Source organism: Notamacropus eugenii, chromosome 5 (genome assembly GCF_028372415.1).
Source record: "Notamacropus eugenii isolate mMacEug1 chromosome 5, mMacEug1.pri_v2, whole genome shotgun sequence".
Taxonomy (NCBI): Eukaryota; Metazoa; Chordata; class Mammalia; order Diprotodontia; family Macropodidae; genus Notamacropus; species Notamacropus eugenii.
In genome coordinates this window covers 73,377,370-73,395,891 of record NC_092876.1, presented here as the reverse complement: position 1 = coordinate 73,395,891, position 18,522 = coordinate 73,377,370, and the positions used below count along the sequence as shown (strand labels likewise).

The 18,522-nt window shown below is 41.6% G+C and overlaps 1 long non-coding RNA gene across 1 annotated transcript; it reads left to right on the top strand.

Annotated features, from left to right (window-relative positions):
* Positions 1 to 232: 232 nt before the first annotated feature.
* On the top strand, positions 233 to 16,972 carry LOC140504571 (uncharacterized). Its single transcript, XR_011967151.1, has 3 exons — positions 233 to 323; positions 5,983 to 6,117; positions 16,536 to 16,972. It is a non-coding gene; the product is annotated as an uncharacterized lncRNA (long non-coding RNA).
* The last annotated feature ends 1,550 nt before the right edge of the window (positions 16,973 to 18,522 follow it).

The window sequence follows — 18,522 nt, the reverse complement described above, 5'->3', positions numbered from 1 at the left end:
GGAACAAACTTTACCCAGCTCCATCACTGTGCCCAAGGTGGAGAAAAGTCTTCTCATAGCGCCAGTCCAACTTAGCCAAAGAGTATTGGAGGGTAATCTTGGGATTTGTAGTCCTCTGCTGCTCTCCTCCCCTCTTAGAGACGGCCACCAGAAACTTCCATTCCCACAATGCCTCGCAAAGACAGCTTCCACAGCCAATGAGCGCAAAGACCCCACAAAGGGACCAATCATAAGGGAGAGAACAAGGGGTCCTCCCGAAGGATGCGGCGATGCCAGTTGGAGGAGCAGGTCCTGAGGCCGCTGAGTCGGGCGCCATGGCAACGGTGAGGGAGCCCTACCCCAGGTGGAGCAGGGGGAGGAGGATGGAGATAGCTAGAACAGACACGGCCGAGTTTCCAAGCGAGGGCTTCTTTATCCGTTCTTGGACGTGTGGTCTACAGGGTTCCGCCCAACCCATTACGGACTAGAATCCCCTCCTTAGCACCCCGCAAGGGGCCGTCATCCAGCCTGTGCTTGAATACCTCTAGTGATGGGGAACTCACTATCTTTCCATTATGAGACAGCTCTTACAAGTATTTCCTTACACAAAATACAAAAATAGATACGTTATTCTATTGATTTAGGAGTTCTGGACAGCTGTGCGGATCTCAGCCGGTCCATACCTGCCCAGCCTTGCCAACTCTTGTCCTTGTTCTACCTTATGCTAGACACGGGCTCCAGCCAACCTGCCGTACGTAGTCTCCCTTGCTACGTCCCCAGGTTGGGGAGGTAAATTGCCTTTGCAACGTACTCCCTTGGGTTCCAGTCCTGTACACTGAGGCCAACAGTATACGTAGAGAATTGGTTTTTAATTAAGTTTTTGTTGCCCTCTTACTTCACATCAATATAGATTCCTCCAGTGTTTCTCTCCCTTTCCCCTCTTAGAGACCCATCACATATAACAGTATTTTTAAGACAGAAAAGAAAAAGAGGGGGAAATTATCACAACTGATTGAAAAAGTCTGAAAACGTATGCAATGTACAACACTTGTGGACCTGCCTCCCACCTCTGCAAAGGTGTTGTTCCTTATAATTATGCTTATAATTTAATAAATTATATTTTATATTCATATAATTATTAATATATAATATATTATTATATATTATATATTATTAATCATATATATAATTTAATAAATTTAATTTATAATTTTTACAAAATCCCATTTGATTTTTTTATGGTTCTTTCCATTTGTACTGTTGTAGTTCTTACATATAGCCCTACTTACTTCACCCTGTATACATTCATTCAGATCTTTCCATGCTCCACACAGTTGTTTGCATGTTGTTTCCCCAATGGAATGTGAGCCCCTCGGGTGAGGTAATAGCCTTTTTCTGTCAGACCTATGGACAGCTAGGTGGTGCAGTGGAGAAAGCACCGGGGCAGGAATCAGGAGGATCTGAGTTCAAATCTCATCTCAGACACTTGATACTCACTAGCTGTGTGACCTTGAGCAAGTCACTTAACCCCAATTGCCTCATCCTGGGTCATCTGCAGTCATCCTGATGAATATCTGGTCAGTGGATTCAGATGACTCTGCAGGAGAAGTGAGGCTGGTGACCTGCACAGCCCTCCCTCACTCAAAACAAAGTCAAGTGCAAGTCATGTCATTATTTCTCTGATGGCATGGTCTTCTTTGACAATGAAGGACAAACATGCGCACATCTGAGAGGAAAGAAAGGTAAGATAGGAAAAAACAAGGATCTCATTCATTCTAAGCATAGGAGATAGCTTGTCTAAATGCAAACTGATCAGTGTGCATTTAGTCAGTGCCTGCTATGTGCTGGGAATCGTGCTGAACATGGGAGATACAAAGGCAAAAATGATCAGTCCCCCCTCTGGCACCTTGTATTCTATAGGAGGAAATATATGAGTCAATCATAAGCATTTATGAAGCTGCTACTATGTGTCAGGCCCTGTGCTAAGTGCTGAGGATACAAAGAAGGGAAAAGAAAGTCCCTGCCCTCAAGGGGGTTCACAATCTAATGGGGGAGACAATAAGCAAACACACATGTTCAAGATAAATGAAATAATTAACAGGGAGAAGATGCTAGAATTAAGAGAGCTTAGAAGGGTAAGGAGAACAAATATTTATTGAGTGCCAGGCATTGTGCCAAGAGCTTTATGAATATTTCATTTGGTCCTCACAACAACCCTGTGAGAAATTCTATAATTATTCCCATCTTACAGCTGAGGAAACTGAGGCAAATGGAGATTAAGAGACTTGCTCAGGATCACACAGCTAATGAATATCTGAGGCTGTATTTGAACTCGGGTCTTCCTGACTCTAGGTCTGTTACTCTATATATTGTACCTCCCAGCCGCCTTTGGGGCACTTCTTGTAGAAGGTAAGTTCTGAAGGATGCCAGGGAAGTCAACAGGGAGAGATAAGGAGGGAGAGCCTTCCAAGCGTGGAGGGCAGCCAGAGAAAGTGCCCAGAGCCAAGAGATGGCGTGTCTTTTTCAGCCAAGGAGACCAGTTAATATATACAAAATAAGTGTGTACAAAATATATGCAAAAGTAAATGGAATGGTTATCTGGATGGGGGCAAAAATCAGCTGGAGAGGTGATATATTAAGGAGAGACCCTGGGATAACTGACCCCATGTAATGCAGTTCCAGAGCATCGGCTTTATGGTAACGTCCAGCTTAGGGGCTTCCACTAGGAAACCTTCCTGGATTTCCCTATTAACATTTCTCTCTTCTTTAATATTCTTAGAAAAATTTTTCTCAGTGCCACTTTCCTCTCTTCATTTTATACTTTATACTATGCTTATTTGCATGTATAAAACAGTAATTCGAGTGGGAGGGTTGTGAATCAATAGGAGCTGTGGGGAATCAGAGAAAACTTTATCAAGAGATCTTGGCCCCATAGACCAAGATCTTAGAAAGAGACAACAGAAAGACATGTGATTTAAAAAATAACAGAGCCCAGAGATGTCAGATTACATGTCAAATTCTAGAAAAAATGGTTGTCCAGTTCTGCTGAACCCAGGAGTATATAAAGGTCATTAATGTGAAATAAGGCTGTGAAAGGACCCAGAAGAAAAAAGTTCTTAAATGTCAAGCTAAAGAATTTATATTTATATCGGAGGCCGTAGAAAACCATTGATAACTTTTGAGCAAGGTTGTGGCATAGTCAGACCTGTGCTTTAGGAAAATTCTGTTGCCTGCCATGTTGGTGAACATAGACCTTGGCATCTTTGATGTTTGAGCTCTAAGTGCGCTTGTTTCAGCCACCTTCATGGCCATTGGAACAAATCGTTCTCATCTGCCCATTCTGCCAATGGAAGTCTTCATATGCTTGGTTTAGACATCTCTAACTCACTGACAGCTTTGAGATCTATTGGTTACCTTCCACCTGGTTTAGCCTAGACAGTTTTACTGTGGTTTGACTGCTGCATATGATTCAGCTTCCTGGAGCCACAGGTGAGAGTTGGGTGACAGGTGAACACCAAAGGTAGATGAGCTCAACAAGCCTTCACACCAGAGGGGATGGAGGGCTAGCTGTTTAGAGGGGAGAAAAGGAAGGAAGCTATCATCACTAACCAGAGTTTGATCCTAAAACATTAGATAGTAATCATTCTGGGTCCTCAAGACCCATACATGAAGAGGGCCTTCAGGATTCTTAAATCAGTGCTAGGAGAAAAAAAAAGATATGTAGATGAACAGGCAAGTTTGAAAATACAGAGAAAGGCACATTCGCATCCCATCTTCACATATTCAAGATGGGGAAGGCATAGTTTGACAGCAGTTCCAAGAAAAATCTGGGGGATTTTGTGGCCCACAAGGTCAACATGAATATTGTTAGCACTCCAATGCGACAAATAGAACAGCTAATGAGATATTGGGCTCCATTAACAGAGGTATGGCTTCCAGAAAGAGGGCAGTGATGGTCCTAGTCTTCCCTCCTCAGACCTCATCTGGAATAGTCTTCATTTCTGGGTGCCATGGTTTAAGAACGATGTCAATAAAGCTGGGGATTGTCCAAAGGAGGGTAGCCAAGGTGGTGATGGCCCTTCAATCTATGCTATGTGGGGATTGGTGGAACAAAAGACTGAAACATGGAAGACAGTAACTTCAATGGCTGTCTTCAAGTCTTTGAAAAAACTCGTGTCAAAAAAGGTATTAGATTTGTTCTGCCCGGTGGCACAAAGTAGACACTTGATAAATTCTTGTTGGTTGATCAATTCTATTTGGCTCCAGAGAGCAGAACTAGGAGCCATAGGTAAAAATTATGAAGAACATAAATTGCTTCATGTCAGGAAAAAACAAATTCTAAAAATCAGAGCTGTACCTAAGTCATCAGACTGAACAGATTTATAGCTATAAAGAACACCTGAGAGACCATCTAAGGCCAACCTCTCATGCTTCTCATCAGTAAAATGAGACTCAGATTGAGTGATTTGCCCAAGGTCACACAGGTAGAAAGGGGCAGCGTCAATATTTGAACTCAAATTAACTACAAATTTTATTAACTACAAATCTTATGCTATTTATACTCCACATCACTGCCTGGTTGGATTTTGATGGAGGCTTGGTTAATGAGATGAGTGGCGCAGGCATAAGATCCCCCAAGCTCCTCTCTGTCTCCAGAGTTATGGTAGTGTTATGCAGAGGCATACTCTGTGTGAGGAGGGAAGTGTGGAGGCTGGGTGCAACCACTGAATTATAAACTCCTTGAGGGCAGGAAGTGTTTTTTGACTTTCTTTGTATCCCTAGCACTTAGTGCAGTGCCTTGCACAAAGTAGGTGCTCAATAAATGCCTATTGACTGATTGACTGACTGACTGACAGACACAGTTTCTGTAAGAGCAGAGAGCAAGTGAACTCGATTATCCCTCTCTTTTAGTGACCCGAGGATGTCTGTCAAGATCAGTCATCTATAATAGAACTTACATTCTACTGGAGTGGGGTGGGGGTGGGGAACAATATGTACACAAGAAATTAAATACAAACTACATATAAAATATGTGAGAAATAATGACCAGAGGGAGGGCACTAGTGACTGGATCAACCTGGGCTTCCTGTGTGCTTTCCCATGAGCTGAGCTTTGTCCTAAGCTAGGGATTCTACAGAATGGAGCTGAGCAGGGAATATATCCTAGGCAGAAGGGACAGATGGTGAAATGCTTAGGGTCAAACAGCCATTGTGTGTCAAAGATGAGACTTGAATCCAGATCTTCCTGACTCTGAGATCTACTTTCCATCCATAAAAACAGCACTTCTCAAACTATTAGGTCTTAGGACTCTTGTATAATCTTAACCTTCCTCCAAAGACCTTTGTTTTATGTAGGTCATACCTATCCATCTATCTATCTATTCAGTAGGAATTAAACCATCTTAATATCATTATGAAAATAATTTTGGCCTCTCAGACACCCCCAAGAGATCCCACAGTCTACACTAGACCATACTGTGTCTGGGTTGCCTTGAGGACTTAAAATCTAAGAACTATGAGATCATAGCAGGATTCTAGAGAGTCAACAATCTACTGTGGATCAAAGGAACTCAAAGCCAGTGTGCAGGAGCAAGAAACCCAACAGAGTGAGAAGGGTTAACCTTGTCTCAGGGATCAAGGTAAGTAAGTAATAGTTTAGAATCCAAGAAGTCTAAGTAGATGACATATATAGCCTCAGTAAGAACTCAGAAGTGACCCTTATCCTAGGCAGAACCTATTTGCCTTCTGATCCCTCATATGCTTCCTGTGAGGGGAGCTTGCATCCTCACACATGTGTAGGAGATAATTCATTATAACTGTATGTCCATATGCTCTAATCTTGATTTTGGCAGAATGAAGAGCAGAAATTATGGTTATGTTCTTAAAGGGATGGGAAAAGGACTAGCAAGAGAAAAACATCAAACTTGTCTCCTATAATGAATCTACAAAAATGGAGTAACAGTGGCTTATTTCTTTTTTCATTTTTCCCCTCACCTATGAACAGGAATTTCAGGTCTCAAAATTCGAGGCTTGATCATCCAAATCGAGCAAGGAGCAGAGCCATGAATTTTGAACCACCTTGGCCACAAGGAGAAAGAGACTATGGCTGATGTCCTTGGAGGTGAGATGCAAGGCATAGGTTAGTAAACACATTCTTAGGGTTCTCCCATTCGGTATAGTTTGGGTTAATAATGACATGGGTTCCTCCATTATTGTGTTAGATATCAGTCAGTTCTTGGGAAGTCGGAGCAATACCAGTACACTTAGGTGGGAAGTTGGGACAGGGTCACCTTGAAGTAGAAGACTGGAGAAGCCAACTCATGATCTCCTGACTCCAGACTATGATTTGGGGACTGGGTAAAACTCAGGATTCATGTGTTTCAGAGAGAGAGAGAGAGAGAGAGAGAAATCTAACTTCTGTTACTATCCTATAAGAAAGATAAAAAACAAGATTCTTTTTCATCAAGAACTTGAGGAAATGAAACCATATAGGACACTGTTGGAAAGATCAGAGAAGAGTGTTCTGCAGTGCCCCAAGAGCATACAAATCCTTACAGGTGATCCCTGAAACTCCAGTGGAAAAATATCCAGTCTGTTTGTTCCTTATTTAAAGCTTGGTAGACAAACCTTACAGGCCCTTGGTAAATGCTATGGGCCCCAAATGTTTTTTCTTACATGACCAGATGGACAAGGTCCTATATCCCATGAAAATCAAGCTTTTGTTGAAGTGCCTACTTTGTACTAGGGACTGTTCTAAGTGCTAAGAATGTAAAAACAAATATGAAACAGAACTTATGTTCATGATGTTTAGAAAATAGCTTATTTAAGGTCTTCTCTTATTGAACATGAGAGAATCCATGTGATCGAGAAGTACCTTAAAAACTCCATTCTGGAGAAAGCCCCACCGTTATTTACTGCCAAGTAGTGCATAAGCCCTGTAGATGGGGCTAGTACTCTTATCATCTGAGTGAATGGCAGCCCCTGCCCACTCACTGGCAAAGGCATTCAAATTCTTCTGGAGATGTAGCTTTACTTTGTGGGGTGCAACAGCCAGGGTGCTGTAAAAGGGTCAGGCTTCCAAGTTAGTTTAAATTACCTCTAAGTGTCCCTTCCAGCTCTGCTTCCATAATGCCATGAGGCTCTTATTAAGTCAAGGATAAGTGATAGGATGGGCAGTGAGGTGGTACAGTGGATACAGCACTGGGATGGAATCAGGAAAATTCATCTTCATGAGTTCAAATCCAGCCTCAAACACTTACTAGTTAGGTGACCCTGGGCAAGTCACTTCACCCTGTTTGCCTCAGTTTCTTCATCTGTAAAATGAGCTGGAGAAGGAAATAGTAAATCACTCCAGTATCTTTACCAAGAAAACCCCAAATGGGGGTCACAAAGAATCAGACATTACTGAAATGACCAAACACCAGTAAAAAGGGATAGGACAGGGACTAATCACCATCTGCTGGCATCTTATGTCTCCTCACTTGCTCTAATCTTCTGACCTAAAGCTTTCTTCTCACTTGTATCTCACACTAAGGACCCCTCCTATTCTTATGTGTTAAATTCTGAGGAATCACAGTTTGGAAGAGGTTACTCAAAAAAAAAAACCCTCTCATTCACAGTGTCTTTGTAAACAGAGATGGGCCTGTCTCTTCATATGGAGCAGGACGACCCCCAAGAGGTTGGGAGGTAACCACCCTGTCTAATGTTAAAAATCAGGTCAGATATGAGCTTGTCAAAGTGAGGAGATGTGAGAGGGCTTGGTCTTTGTCCTGGAGTAAGCCCCCAGCTATGGGAGGGGTTTGGGTTTATTACCTCCAGTCAAGATATGCTGAAATGAGTTATGTTGTGATCACCACTGCATTACCCATGAATGCTTCCCATGTCCATTCCTGTTCACTTCTCAGAACAGTAAAGGCATAGAATCCCAGAGCTGCAAAGAACCTTAGAAATCTTCTAGTCCAGCCTCTACTGAAGAGTGAATCCCTGCCATAACATTCTTTTTTTTTTTATTTTTTAATGTTTAACAATCACTGCCATACAATTGTGATTTTATCCCCCCCACCTACCCCCCATTCCCCCCCTCCCTCCCCACGACTACATACAATTCTGTATAGATTCTACATATACTTTCCTATTGAGTATATTTTCACTATAGTCATGCTATGTAGTCAGACTAAGATAAATGAAAGAAATCGTATAACAAATCAGAACATGATACACAAACACATACACATACACAAACATGATCTGCTACAATATGTGAGTGACTTCCATATTTCTCTCTCTGAGTGTGGCAGGCATTTTGCCTTGAGATCCTCCATTGGGATTTTTTTTTTTCGTAAGAAGTTCTTATGTTATTACAAAAATCTAAGTCTACCAGAAAAAACTCTCACACACTGTGGTTGTTGCTGTGCATAAAGTTCTCCTGGTTCTGCTCCTTTCACTCAGCATCAGGTCATATAAGTCCTTCCAGGCCTCTCTGAAGTCTTCTTGTTCATCATTTCTTATAGCACAATAGTACTCCATTACATTCATATACCATAATTTATTCAGCCATTCCCCAATTGATGGACATCCCCTTGACTTCCAGTTTTTGGCAACTACATAGAGTGCTGCTATAAATATTTTTGTACATGTGGGACCCTTTCCCATTTTTATGATCTCTTGGGGATATAGTCCTAGTAGCGATATTGCTGGGTCAAAGGGTATGCACATTTTTGTAGCCCTTTGGGCATAGTTCCAAATTGCTCTCCAGAATGGTTGGATGCGCTCACAGCTCCACCAACAATGAATTAGTGTTCCAACTTTCCCACATCCTCTCCAGCATTTATCATTTTCTTGTTCTGTCATGTTTGCCAATCTTATAGGTGTGATGTGGTACCTCAGAGTTGTTTTGATTTGCATCTCTCTAACCAATAGTGATTTAGAGCATTTTTTCATATGATTATAGATAGCCTTAACCTCTTCCTCTGAAAATTGCCTGTTCATATCCTTTGACCATTTATCAATTGGGCATAACATTCTTAATAAGTATTCATCCAGCTTTCCCTTAAAGACCTCTCCAGTTATGGGAAACACTGTAACAAACAAGGAAGTCTTCTCCATCACAGGATGACTTCAACTGTTAAAAGAAGTTTTTTCTTGCTATTAAGCCCAAATCTACTTCTCTGTAATTTCTGTCCACTGGTCCTGCTTGTGTAACCCTGAAGTCACTTAATCCTGTATGCCTCATCTGTAAAATGAGCTGGAGAAGAAAATGGCAAACCACTCCAGTATCTTTGCCAAGAAAACCCCATGTGGGGTCACAGAGAGTCAGATATAACTGAAACAAATGAACAACAAAAGTAGGTGATAATACAAATCAATTTACTTATTTTTTTCAGAGACAGTGTTGGTGTAATGGGAGGAACTCTGGATTTGTAATGAAATTTGTAGTAGACCTGAACTAGAGTGCTGGTTCTGCCACTATTTACTTGGGTGAACCTTGGGCCCCAGGTTGTCCTTTTATCCATTACATCACTCTATCTATCTCTCTCAATACCTTTATTTATATGCATGTGTGTCCCCTCATGTATCACATCCATCCAACATATTCCTTTTGCTTGTGAGTTCTAAAACCAATATATTTTGAGGTTGTCTTATCCAAAAGTCTTCCTTCCTTGCTCATTTCAGTGCAGCTTTCTGCTAATCTCTATGTGGATAATTGACATTCTTACTCCCTGAATGAATCTTGCTCTTCCCCAGTCTCATTTGACATTTCCTCCTGGAACAGCATATTCCTATTACTCTGTTTTCATTGTGGAATTTCCATCCTCAGGGACAAGGTCCTGATCCTGTATCATAGTAGATTCCTATTATCTACCTCCTCTGTTCCTCTCTACTGCCATGGTGAAATGTCAAGTACTAGGGAAATCATTTGTGGCTTACAAGAGCCAAAGTTTTGGCATAATTGGCTTAGGATTGGCCAAGGTCACTGGCTACAAGACAAAGCCAAAGTCTACTCTGTCATGATCATTTAATATTAGAGATATAAGATACCAGGAAGAAAAGTGACATGACACATTAGATAGAGGAGAAAGGAAGAATAAAAATATTCTGTTGGAATTTGGCAGAGAAGAGGTCAAAAACAGTTGACTAACCATGCAGCCCCCAGAGGCATTTTTATAATTTATTTATTTATGACATCAAGGCCCCTAAAAGGACATTGCTGAGATGCTTTTCTGATCCTGACTCCAACATAGATGGATGGATTTGGAATTTGGCAGAGAAGAGGTCAAAAACAGTTAACTAACCATGCAGCCCCCAGAGGCATTTTTATAATTTTTAGAAACAATAGAGTTGTAGAACCTAGTTTGGTACCGATAAAACTGGTCTACCAACAAAAGGTTTGCCCGTGTTTAGCTCTCACTGGAGCAAAGGACTCTTCTTTTTGTGATCTGAGTGGGACTGATATAAATTAAGCCTTCTTGTGTGTGTTAATGCTGAGATTTATAATCTTAGTGAATTATATATATATATTTGTATGTATGTATGTATAGCCATATAGCCATATACATTTATATTAGTGAACAATATTTATACAGCAATATAGGTGAACTTTCAAACATGTTCCACACTTACCTACTGCAGATTCCTAAGGTAATTTAGGGATGTTTAGTTTGGAGGAGAGTAGATTTAGAGGGGAAACACAATTAACAATAATAACAACAAAAATAATAATTGTTAACATTTATACAGTGCCGACTGTGTTCTAGGCACTTTACAAATCATGTGATCCTCACAACAAACCTGGGAGGTTGGTAGATGATGTTATTATTAAGCTCATTTTACAGTTGAGGAAACTGAGGCAGGCCAGGTTGTTAAATGACTTACCCAAGATCACACAGCTAGTGTCTGAGGATGGATTTGAACTCAGGTCTTCCTGAGTTCAGGCCCAGAGTTCTATCCACTGTACTACCTAGCTGTCCCTAGTTAACTCTCTAATAGTTCTCTTCAAGAATAGGAAGAGTTGTAACAAAGGATAGAAGTTACAAGGAGATAGATTCTGACTTAATTTTTGCCATCTTTTCAAACAGCATTTCTCATCCATTACATTTCTCATATTTTTTTCCCATGGTCACAACCACCACTACCACCCCACATTGTCCCCTGTGGGGTTTATTATTGCAGCAACTTTATCATTGAAACCATGATGTCTTTTGCATAGCTAATGTACAGTTGGACTAAAAAGCTACCAAGGCCCCTTCCAGCTCTCAAAGTCTGTGATTCCGTCACCTCCAATCCATCCCAGCTACACAGATGCCAGAATAATCTCCTTAAAGCAAAAATCCAATCACGCCACTTCTCTGCTCAAGAACCATTGGCGACTCCCTATTGCTTCTGGAAGATGAAATATTAAGCTTGACACTTAATATACCTTACCATCTGGCTCTGCAGAGATCTTTGCAGGCTAATTGTATACTTGCTATAAGTCAAACTTACTTGCTTTCCACAAACTTGGCATTTTATCTCTCTCCTGCACTGTTGCAGCCTGTCCTCTGTGCCTGGAATGCATCTTCTCCTGTCCTTTCCATCTTAGAATCCCTAGTTTCCTTCAAGGCCCAGTTCATGTGTGTGTGTGTGTTTGTGTGTGTGTGTGTGTGTGTGTGTGTGCGTGTGTGTGTGTTTCTGGTATCTGCACACCCCTGGTAGAACATAAGCTATTTTTCATTGTGTCTTTTCCCCGTGCCTTGCCCGTAGTGGACACTTAATAAATGCTTTTTGGATTGAATTGGAACCTAACAAAGAGTTTCCTAACAGAACTATCTGAGATTGTAATAGGCAGCCTTGACAGATAGTGAGTTCATCATCATAGTTGGTTTTCAAGCAGAGGTTAAATGAATGCAAGGTAGGGATGATGTAAGGAAGATTTATGCTGCTGATAGATATCAGAGGAGATTGTCTCTAAGATTCTACTGACTTGGATGCTGAGATTCTGATTTACGGATGGGTGAAGGCATTTTCTTGATTGGTTTTATCCTCCTTTGGTTCCCAGGAAAGCATATGGTAGAACCACAGACTTGCCTGAAGACAGCAAAGTTTTCTGTTACTGTAGTTATTAGAGTTCTCATGTCACTCCAAGGGTTGGTCTGGGTAAAATTTATACCTTCTTCCTGTCTGACATTGACAAATTTTATAGACCAGTCTTTTAATGAAGAAATTTTAAGATTTTTTTTTAAAAAGACCAGTTATACAGGAGCCACATGGGTCTTTTCAGGCTCATTTTTTAAAGTACTGTTATTATTTCAATTAAGAATTTTGTCTTAAATAAAACACCAAGGAGAACTTGAAGAAATGTGTGGCCTGTTTCTCTATTCTCTAAGTGTCTACTTCATAGAATGAAGAATGTAGATATTTTCAATTATGAGAACCTTGAGAGCAGAAGTGGCCTCTTTTGCCTCTAAAGTATACCTCTAAGTGTAAGGTACTTAATGCTTGGAGTAGGTTCTTCACCTTCTCCCTCTTGACTCCGATCAATGCTCAGTTGATTGTGAAGATGAGTCCTTTGTGAAAGGACAATGCTCAGTGGATTGTGAAGATGAGTCCTTTGTGAAAGGACAAGACAGTTAAAAAGTGATTTTAAGAGAGGCCAAAACACCATTTTTAAAAAGCAACTTTAGCTTTCAAGCAGTAATTCACTTAGCAAAAGCAGCTAGGTAGTGCAGTGGATAGAGCACCAGTGCAGAAGTCTCACCTCAGATGCTTGACATTCACTAGCTGTGTGATCTTGGGCAAGTCACTTCATCCCCATTGCCTCATCCTGGGTCATCTCCAGTTACCCTGATGAATATCTGGTCACTGGACCCAGATGGCTCTGGAGGAGAAGTGAAGCTGGTGACCTGCACAGCCCTCCCTCACTCAAAACAAGTGCAAGTCATGTCATCATTTCTCTGAAGGCATGGTGGTCTTTGGCAATGAAAGATGAACACACACACTTAGCAAAAAGACTTCTTTATCCTATAATGCCAGAGGCATGTAATTTCATGTAAAAGTCCAGTGCAGACTCCTCAATCCACCCACTTTCTTTTCAGAACTGAGGGACCATGGCTATGGGATACTGCATATAAGATGACATTTTCAACATATTGATAAGTTTTGCCAAACTGCTTTTTCTGCTCTTTTATTTTTTGTTATAAGCTGTCTCATTGTAGAACCTCTCTCTGGGAGTTAGAGGTGTAACAGCAAGTGAAGTAGGATTTTTTTGCTATTTTTCTGGATTGAGTTTTAGCCAATCAAGTGCCTTCACTGAGTCTTGCCTTTGAATCAAGAGTCTTTGATTGAATCAATCAATAATCTTTGATTGGAAACAGTATATATAATGTATTGCTTGGAGAGGGAGTGGAGCAGTCACAAGCAGAGCTGAGAGAGAGAAGTGAGTGTGAGTGGGACAGGGGAACTTGCTTGTGGGGAAAGAATGTTTGTGATGTTGGGAGCGCTGTCTGTTGATTTGTGTTAGCTTCTCAGACAGAAGTCCTGTCTGTTGGTCTGTGGTAATGTGTATAAATATTGTTATAGCCCCGTTAAGCTTTGTTTTCCTAGAAACAGAAGCTGTGGGCAGGAGTCCCTGGAGTCTGCTGTCAGGCAGAAACAGGAAGAATTTGGAGTGGAACAGTCCCCTTGAACTGAGACAAGGAGCAAGAGCAGATAGCTGCCTGCATGTGAACCCAGGCAAGAGCTGGGAGCAGCCGTGGGGTTTGGAAGTCAGCCTCGAGTCAAAATGGGAGAGGACTTTACTTGGACACTGTGTGTTGATGAAAGAAATTGTTCTTCACTAGAGGGTGGATGGTGTGGTATTTTCTGCTACCCCTTACGGAGGCATCATGCTATAGAAGACCTAGCTTTGGACCCCCTGACTTAGAGGAGGCAATGATGTATGCTATGCGCCATATGAGATACATATCTGTATTAGAGGATATGTTTTGCTTAAGGATGTTGCAATGAATGTTGTGCTTTACTTTATTGAACAATGTTTAGTTTATTGTTGAAGAAATACAGGGTTTATTGTACTACGCAATTAGACCCTTACAATCATTCACAGTAGCAGTCCTCAGGTGCACTGCTGTGATTGGCATTACAAGAGGTGGGAGAAATGTGCTGGGAAATGTAGGTGATATTAAAAACAAAAGATATCAATATTTATAAAATTTTATTTTAATTTTGTAAAGTTTTTTTTTAAAAGAAGTATGCCATAGGATGTGTTAAGGCAAACTACCACCATCACACCTGTCCCCCCCACACACACACACACTCTCCACACTCCATTAAGGGAAAACTTATTATAAGCTGATTCGATGGATTTTTATTTTTTTGCAAGTTACTTCCACAGTATATTTTAGGTTCTTTGGCATAGGCCTTTCTGCAGTGGCAAGATATGGGTAGTTCATGTTCCTGTTGGTAACTATGAGTCCCCCAGAATCCTTGGTTACCTTCCAAATTCTTGAAGATTGAATAATATTCGACTTATTTCATTATATTCAAATTCTTCAAACAGACTAAGTCTCAGTTTTGAGTCCTACTTCATGGATCTCCTCCCCAGTGATTTTGAATACTATACTGTAATCATTAAAACCTGTTATCATTCCCCACTGCCCATTCTCCTCACCGAATTCCCCTAATGCCCCAGCTACCTACCTCTTCAGCAGTGCTGTTCTCTGGAATACCTGCTCCATAGATAACAGACTTGCTTTCGTAGTCTTTCTCTGCTTCCTAACACTAGAGGATTTCAACATAGATAAGGATAATCCCTCAAATACGATAACCCAACAATTATTCAACTTATTCATTTCCTTAACCACCTCCTCCACCCCAACTCAGCCAATCACCAAAGATGGTAAAACCCTTGATCTTGCCATCACTTTTGTGCTTATGAATTCTGAAATTACCTTATCTGATCACAATCATTCCATCTCTCCTTCTACCTTGTAACCCCAAACCCTCTTCTTTCTCTTCACCTTGATCTCTAATCCCTTGACCCTCTGAGTTCTTTCCCAAGCCAACACATCTGCCCTAGCTACACTCTCCTTCCTTCCCCACATTTACTGACCCCTTGTTGAATCAGTACAACTCTACAGAGTCCTCTTCTCTTGAATCCCTTGCCCCCTTGTATTGCCAATCTTGCCCTGCCAAACCTCAACCTTGTATCATGGCCACCATACCCTGCCTTCACTCCAACTCACATGCTACAGAACAAATCTGGGCCCATACTGACTGGGTCCACTACACATTTATGGTACCTCAACTTGGCCCTCACTGCTTTCTTTTTACACATCCGTAATTAATTCATTAGTCTACTCACCATAGTGACTATTCCATACTTTTTCATCCCTCCTCATATATCCCAAGGCTTCTCTTCTCCTGCACACTTTCAGCTTGAAAACTTTGCCTCATATTTTACTAAAAAATTATGACTGTTTGCTGAGAGATCCTTCTTCTCTCCTCCTCACCTCACATCACTCCAATGTCTTAGGTCACCATCTCTTCCCTCATTCCTGTCTCATATAATGAAGTGGCCCTTCTCCTTGCCAGGCAAACCCTTCTACATGCCAAAGTGATTTCACTGCATCACATCTTACCCAGAAGGTTGCCTCCCACCCTATCTGCCTGTTCATTTGCCCCCAAGGTCTGCTACTGTACCTGGCTTGTACCTGGAATGACCTGCTACTGGTTGCCTGGTGCAGGAGTGCAGGAGTCACAGTCTTTGATGCTGATTTGCACTGAGGTCTCGGCCTTGCTGTTGGCTTGTCAGGGATGGCTACTCTGGACAGCACTCCACTCTTACCCCAATGTGACAGACCTTTTCTGCTGATCTTCTAAGCTGTCCTGGGCTGGAAAATTATTTTTATCCTGTTCCTTTGCCGATTCTGCCACTCCAGAATTCATTTTGAGGCATGATGTTACAGTTATATAGAAAGGAATTTGGGAGAGCTCAAGTGATTCCCTGCCTTTATTCTGTCATCTTGGCTCTGCCCCTGATTTGGAGTATTTTTATATGGCTATAGATAGCTTTATTTCTTCCCTTGAGAAGTGCTTGTTTGTATCCTTAGACTATTTAGGGAGAAATAGAAGATAAATTACATTTAAAATAGCTACAAAATGTATGAAATACTCAGGGAGGCTTCTCTTCTCCAAGCTAAATATGCCCAGGTCCTTCCAGTGATCCTCCTATAATATAGACTCAAGACCCTTAACCATTCTGGTTGTCCTCTTCAAAACGCTCTCCACTTTACCAATGTTCTTTTTATGGTGTGGTACCCAGAAACTCACACAGTCCTCTGGATGTGTGCTTCCTAAGATGCATAGTGTCAGAAGAGAAATCATGTCAGGCAGATGTTAAGGTGAAACCTCTGGAAAGAAGCTCAGGAGCTAGAGGGAGTTCAAGATGGTTTGGTTCCTCATCCAAAGTCTACGTGCTCTAGGTCCTTACAATAGATTGAAGAATTGGAGGGGGAGCAACAGGAGGAAGGGCTGCCAATCTTTTTATCATTCTGATGCCATGATAATTGATCTTTTCTCCTACAGAGCCTAAAAGAAAAACAGACTATGCCCAGTCCCAGAAAAACATGAGACCAGCAAAGGGAGCCAGAGCTCAAGGGCATCAAAGGCCACGAAAGGCCCACCATCAGAGCTCCCACCAGCCTGCCACAAACACCATTGTCTCTAAAATGGCAGAGAAACATCACCTTGCCAGTGAAATTGTCCAAGACTCCTACTCACTGGTGAAGTACTCTTTGGACCAACAAAGTTTCCATGTGAAAGCCCTTTTACAGATGGCACGAGACAGTTTTGACCAGCAGCAGAAGGTCATATCAATCTTGCATGACATGGCTGCTGAACTTCATGAGGAAGTCGAATTCATGAAACTGAAATGGGGGATATCATTAGGGGAAGGGAGAGGGGAAGAAATAGGGAACATATGTTGAGGTTAATCAATTAAACGAAGTTGTTTTGGTAAGACATTTCCACAGCTTGCTTTTCATGCCATTCCTATGGTTTCTTCAGAGGGTGGACTCCCTCTGCCTCAGTTTACTTGTCTGTGAAATGGGGCTATTGATAGTATCTACCTGACAGGGTTATTGGGAGAATGAAATGAAATAATGTAGGTAACACACTTTGTAAGTGTCAGATATTTTTGTAATTATTATGACCAAGAATTTTTTTTTGCACTTATTTAAGGAGTTTCTCTCTCCAAGAGGGCCCCAAATGTTGAATAAGTTGGAGCCCTGAATGAAACTTCTTTTCCATATTATTTTTATAAAGGTTTTCTCTTAGGGGAATTTTCCCCTGTTGAATAAGGTCATACTCCACTGAAGACTTAATTTATGGTGTTATGATTCAGGATTGGCAGAGATCTTTAGAGGTCATTCTAGTCTAATCGCTCATTTTGTAGGAAAGGAAGAGGGCCCAGAACAGTTAAGAACACAAGTTAGTAGGTAACATGTGAACATTTCATCAACTTAGAGCTTGAGGGCACCTCAGAACTGTAACCTCTCATGAGGAAACTGAGGCCCCAAGAGAGAGATGATTGGCCCACAGTCACCCAGGTGGTAAGGGGCAGAGCTTAGGCCTGAATCCAAGCTCTCTAAGTCCAGTTCCCATGGTCTATCCACATACTGTCCTCGCTCAAGGTACCATGCCTAGGGGCTGGGCACAGAAAGACAAAAACACAAAGTCCCTACCCACAAGAAATTTAGATTCAACTGAAAAGCTTTAATATATATACAAGTATAGTACATGGGAAGTTGAGAGAGAAAGAGAGAGAGAGGGAGAAAGAGAGAGAGAGAGTGAGAGAGAGAGAGAGAGAGAGAGAGAGAGAGAGAGAGAGAGAGAGAGAGAAAGAACATTGAACATTATCCAGTAGGGGCTGGGAAGGATTCACAAAGGTGGTATAATAAGCCTGGAAGGAAGTTAAGGATCCTGAAAGGCAGATGTCAGGAGGGGGTGCTTCCTATATGAATGCATGGAGATGGAAGACAGAATCCTAGAAATAGCGAGTCACCCAGTTTAGCTGGAAAATAGAATTCCTGAAGGGGTGTAACATGAAATCAGGCTGACAATGTAGGTGGGAGTCAGACTGCAGAGGCCTTGAGTGGCACGCTGATGTCTTTTTCCCTAGAGGCAGGGATCTGAGGAACATTTTTGAGTTAGGGAGTGACATGTCCAGGCCATCAGTAACCACCTCCAAGACCTCCTTCCATCTCTATTGCTGTAATCTATGACTTCAAGGTCACAAACTTGGACAAGCAGAAGGATTATAACAACCTTAGCATAAAGAGGGAAGTGTGATGGACGGATAGCAAATGATCTCTACTGGGGACTTACTGAGTTTAGGGTGACTATGGGACATCCAGATTATAAGTTCTTGAGAACAGACTTGGTAGGACGGACTGTTTATCTGTCATTCAAGTTCAGTGGATCCTAGGCCTTCTCTAGTCATCCTGATGAATATCTGGTCACTGGATCCAGATGGCCCAGGAGGGGAAGTGGGGCTGGTGACCTTGCATGGCCC